Source organism: Entelurus aequoreus, linkage group LG28 (genome assembly GCF_033978785.1).
Source record: "Entelurus aequoreus isolate RoL-2023_Sb linkage group LG28, RoL_Eaeq_v1.1, whole genome shotgun sequence".
Classification (NCBI taxonomy): Eukaryota; Metazoa; Chordata; class Actinopteri; order Syngnathiformes; family Syngnathidae; genus Entelurus; species Entelurus aequoreus.
Window position 1 is genome coordinate 12,424,859 of NC_084758.1, and position 6,097 is coordinate 12,430,955.

Here is a 6,097-nt window from a genome sequence, read left to right on the forward strand (position 1 = left end):
ATAATAATAATAATAATAATAGATTTTATTTGTAAAAATCACTTTATATTGAGTAAACAATCTCAAAGTGCTACAGTGTATTAAAAAAATAATAATAATTAAAAAGATAATAAGGAAATAAATAAAAATAAAAACTAGAACAGCCAAATAGCTATAGCTAGTATGCACATATCTGTAAAAAAGGCTTTTTTAAAAAGAAGGGCTTTTAAGCCTTTTTTAAAAGCATTCACAGTCTGTGGTGCCCTCAGGTGGTCAGGGAGAGCGTTCCACAGACTGGGAGCGGCGGAGCGGAAAGCCCGGTCTCCCATTGTTCGTAGCTTTGTCCTCGGAGGTTGGAGGAGGTTAGCCTGTCCGGCGCGGAGGTGTCGGGTGGAGGATTTGGGGGGTGAGTAGTTCTTTGAGGTAGAGGGGGGCATTTCCATGGGGGCACTGGTGGGTTAGTAGGGAGACTTTGAATTCAATCCTGAGTGGAACAGGAAGCCAGTGAAGGGATTCGAGAATTGGGGTGATGTGGTCATATTTCCGCACTCTCATCAGGATCCTAGCAGCACTAGGATACAACATGTTTCAAAAGAGCTGGCACAAGTGGCAAAAAAGACTTATTTGGAACATCCCACAGGTGAACAGGCAAATTGGGAACAGGTGGGTGCCATGATTGGGTATGAAAGCAGCTTCCGTGAAATGCTCAGTCGTTCACAAACGAGGACGGGGCGAGGGTCACCACTTTTGTCAACAAATGCCTGAGCAAATTGTTTAAGAACAACATTTCTCAACCAGCTATTGCAAGGAATTTCGGGATTTCACCATCTACGGGTTCAGAGAATCTGGGGAAATCACTGCACGTAAGCCACGATATTACGCACTTTGGATCCCTCAGTACTGCATCAAAAAGCGACATCAGTGTGTAAAGGATATCACCACATGGGCTCAGGAACACCTAAAAAAAACACTGTCAGTAACTACAGTTGGTCGCTACATCTGTAAGTGCAAGTTAAAACTCTACTATGCAAAGCCAAAGCCATTTATCAACAACACCCAGAAACGCCTTGTCTTTGCAGTCTATTCAATTGAATATAGACAGCAGCTTTATTTTGTCCATTCTTAACATGTACAAGACACATAAGAACTGAAATTACATTTTCGGCACAATCCCGCAAAGAGCAGACATACGTTACGGGGGGACAATACGGGACCGCCAACGGATCAGCCACTTACAGCGCTCCTTAAAAGGTGGGAAAAAGGGGACATTGGGAAAGGGGGAAGAGTAAAAAAAATATCAGTCTGAGGCTGGACCCTCAGGAGTGGTCCAGACTGAGTCCGAGGAAAAAACCTCACATAGCATGGCACACATAAACATGGTACATGTAATCACAACAACTCGCAACAGAGGAGGGGGGAGTTGGGACCCTAGAGGCCGGCTGCCGCTATTCAGCCCCCACAACCCCGGAGGAATTAAGACTGCTCTCACCAAGAGGCAAGACAGAAAAAAAAAAAGTTGAAAAGGATTTGCAAATAATTGTATTCTCTTTTTATTTACCATTTACACAACGTGACAACTTCACTGCTTTTGGAGTTTGTAATGTTGATTTCGAATATGCCTTCTCCCTATTATGAAAATATAACAATAAAAAAAACTATTAATAGGCTTGGCCGCACAACGTGGATGCAAATTCCGGAGTTTGTGAGGGTGAAACCGATGAGAAGTGAATGAGTGAAAAAAGAGCACGTCTATTAGATCTATTAGATGGATGCTATTTTTGTTTGACACAACGCTGTCACGAAGGAGGTGTGGACCATGTTCCGCACCTCCATTGTCGAGGCCGCTGATTGGAGCTGTGGCCGCAAGGTAGTTGGTGCCTGTCGTGGCGGTAATCCTAGAACCCGTTGGTGGACACCGGCGGTGAGGGATGCCGTCAAACTAAAGAAGGAGTCCTATCGGGTTCTTTTGGCTCATAGGACTCCGGAGGCAGCGGACAGGTACCGACAGGCCAAGCGGTGTGCGGCTTCAGCGGTCGCAGAGGCAAAAACTCGGACATGGGAGGAGTTCGGGGAAGCCATGGAAAACGACTTCCGGACGGCTTCGAAGCCATTCTGGACCACCATCCGCCGCCTCGGGGGGGAGCAGTGTACTGTCAACACCGTGTATGGTGAGGATGGTGTTCTGCTGACCTCGACTGCGGATGTTGTGGATCGGTGGAGGGAATACTTCGAAGACCTCCTCAATCCCACCAACACGTCTTCCTATGAGGAAGTGTAACCCGGGTGACAAAACCCCATTAAATATCCTTTCTATTTCTATTTATTCTGTTGAGAACCTGCGGTCCAGACTTGAAGAGAGTTTCGAAATTGCTTCGAAGAATGCGGCTAAATCTGGCGGAATGAATAAAACTCGTTTTGATCAGCGAGTCACTCCGTCGAGTCTGGAGGAAGGAGATAGAGTTCTTGTGCGAAATGTCAGGCTGCGTGGCAAGCACAAGATTGAAGACAAGTGGGAGCACGATGTTTACGTCGTTGTGAAGCGTGCCGGGGACCTCCCGGTGTACACAGTTCGGCCTGAGAACAGGGCAGATAGACCCAATCGTACGCTCCACAGAGATCTACTCCTCCCATGCTCCTTTCTGCCAGCTAGTGGTGGTTCAGATCCATTGCCAGTTACACCACCACGACGCCCTGTAACCCGGAGCCGGAAGCCAGTAACAGTTGATCAATCTGAAGACTTTGATGAAGAGGAATGGAATCTACCTCAAGTTTTGATTCCACCAACCACTTTTCAGTTCCAGAGTTCGCACGCTGTCGAACCCTCAGCTGAACACTGCACTCAGCCGCTGCCCACGGCTGTGTATGCCTCACCTGTGCCTTCAGTCATTCATGTTGATCCTGTCTCAGAAACTGTGCACTTACCTGCCAATGGAGAGTCCTCTGCTGAATCTGAAGCTTCTTTACCTGTGAAAGAAGAGAAACCAGAGCTCCTTGACCAGGCAGAGGCATCACCCTGCCAAACCGAGCCGCTGCTCAGTCCAGCAGAATTACCACCTGAAGCTGCGAACTTGCCTGATAGTGTCGTTGAAACCACGCCTGTGATCAGTCGTCCTAGTCGTCAGCGTCAACCTCCTAATCGCCTTCAATATGCGGCGTTAGGTAATCCTCTCATTTCCGTTGTTCAGACGCTATTTCATGGTTTAGTCAATGCCTATGACGAAGCGTTCACTACCTATGCAGCAAACAACCTTTTGAAATCGGATGTTTGCGACGTTTAGCATGCATCAGGAGTTGCATGATCTAAAGGGGGGAGGATGTAACCCGGGTGACAAAACCCCATTAAATATCCTTTCTATTTATTCATTTATTCGTCGTCTAAGCTGTCCTTGCGTGCGTCATTACGTCACGCGGTCACGTGACCTAACGCGGCTGTCAGAATAGCATAAAACCCAGAAGTGGGCTGCTACCGGTGAGAGCGAGAGGGACACGCTGTGTGAGGTTGCTGCAGGAGCCGATTACCGGAGCCGTGGGTCGTCCCGCAGGAGTGTTTGAGTGTGATTTATCTGCGGAATTGGCCAGGTTGGATGGCGAGCTTAGAACCCGAACTAGAGTCTGAAGTTTTATGCCTGGAACCGAACCAACCAACTGAACTGAATCCACCCAACCGAGCCCCGGCCTGGTAGGAGGCTCCTTAGCAGCCGCCCTCTGTTTTCCTTCTTTTTTCACCAAAACGCAACGTGTTCATTACGGTCCTCCTGAACATTCACCTTTCCCCCGTCCCTTCACTAAAACCCCTCTGGACACTGCCACCACAACGTGGACTTTGCGGGGCCGTTCTAATGAACTTTGATATTGTGTTGCGCCTATACCATCGTTGGTAGAAAACTAAGGATTGAATGAAGTACACAGTTTGTTGTGAATATTTAATGTTTCTGTCAACTTGTGGAATATGTGAATGTCCATTTGAATTTACATGTTGATGTTGTTTGTTTATTTGTCCTATTATTCTTTAATATAATTTAGTACCATTTAAACCTAAAACCTGTGTTCAGTCTTTATTACTCTCCATTCCTAGAGCTGAATTTAGTTTCTTCTGATCTAGCCCAGACATATCATTCACTGTCTTATTTAGTACTTGTACAGTGCTTTATTAGATTAACATACAGGTTATAGAAGCAGTGCCTGGGGAATCTGCGGTGGGCTCTCATATTTCTGGGGCTGAGGTTGCAGAGGTAGTTAAAAAGCTCCTTGGCGGCAAGGCCCCGGGGGTGGATGAGATCCACCCGGAGTTCCTTAAGGCTCTGGATGCTGTGGGGCTGTCTTGGTTGACAAGACTCTGCAGCATCGCGTGAGCATCGGGGGCGGTGCCTCTGGATTGGCAGACCGGGGTGGTGGTTCCTCTCTTTAAAAAGGGGAACCTGAGGGTGTGTTCCAACTATCGTGGGATCATACTCCTCAGCCTTCCCGGTAAGGTCTATTCAGGTGTACTGGAGAGGAGGCTACGCCGGATAGTCGAACCTCGGATTCAGGAGGAACAGTGTGGTTTTCGTCCTGGTCGTGGAACTGTGGACCAGCTCTATACTCTCGGCAGGGTCCTTGAGGGTGCATGGGAGTTTGCCCAACCAGTCTACATGTGCTTTGTGGACTTGGAGAAGGCATTCGATCGTGTCCCTCGGGAAATCCTGTGGGGAGTGCTCAGAGAGTATGGGGTATCGGACTGTCTGATTGTGGCGGTCCGCTCCCTGTATGATCAGTGTCAGAGTTTGGTCCGCATTGCCGACTTACGTCGGACACGTTTCCAGTGAGGGTTGGACTCCGCCAAGGCTGCCCTTTGTCACCCATTCTGTTCATAACTTTTATGGACAGAATTTCTAGGCGCAGTCAAGGCGTTGAGGGGATCCGGTTTGGTGGCTGCAGGATTAGGTCTCTGCTTTTTGCAGATGATGTGGTCCTGATGGCTTCATCTGGCCAGGATCTTCAGCTCTCACTGGATCGGTTCGCAGCCGAGTGCGTGAAGCGACCGGGATGAGAATCAGCACCTCCAAGTCCGAGTCCATGGTTCTCGCCCGGGAAAGGGTGGAGTGCCATCTCCGGGTTGCGGAGGAGACCCTGCCCCAAGTGGAGGAGTTCAAGTACCTCTGAGTCTTGTTCACGAGTGAGGGAAGAGTGGATCGTGAGATCGACAGGCGGATCATACACACACAACACACACTAACAAGAAGCATCATACACACACAACACACTAACAAGAAGCATCATACACACACAACACACACTAACAAGAAGCATCATACACACACAAAACACAAGAAGCATCATACACACACAACACACAGTAACAAGAAGCATCATACACACACAACACACACTAACAAGAAGCATCATACACACACAACACACACAAACAAGAAGCATCATACACACACAACACACACTAACAAGAAGCATCATACACACACAACACACACTAACAAGAAGCATCACACACACACAACACACACTAACAAGAAGCATCATACACACACAACACACACTAACAAGAAGCATCATACACACACAACACACACTAACAAGAAGCATCACACACACACAACACACACTAACAAGAAGCATCATACACACACACAACACACACTAACAAGAAGCATCACACACACACAACACACACTAACAAGAAGCATCACACACACACAACACACACTAACAAGAAGCATCATACACACACAACACACACTAACAAGAAGCATCACACACACACAACACACACTAACAAGAAGCATCATACACACACACAACACACACTAACAAGAAGCATCACACACACACAACACACACTAACAAGAAGCATCATACACACACAACACACACTAACAAGAAGCATCATACACACACAACACACACTAACAAGAAGCATCATACACACACAACACACACTAACAAGAAGCATCATACACACACAACACACACTAACAAGAAGCATCATACACACACAACACACACTAACAAGAAGCATCATACACACACAACACACACTAACAAGAAGCATCATACACACACAACACACACTAACAAGAAGCATCATACACACACAACACACACGAACAAGAAGCATCATACA

At 47.2% G+C, this 6,097-nt stretch overlaps 1 protein-coding gene across 1 annotated transcript in view; it reads left to right on the forward strand.

Moving 5' to 3' along the window:
- LOC133644895 (prominin-1-A-like) overlaps positions 1–6,097 on the forward strand; it is a 162,299-nt gene that overhangs the window by 82,212 nt on the left and 73,990 nt on the right. The window lies entirely within an intron of this gene.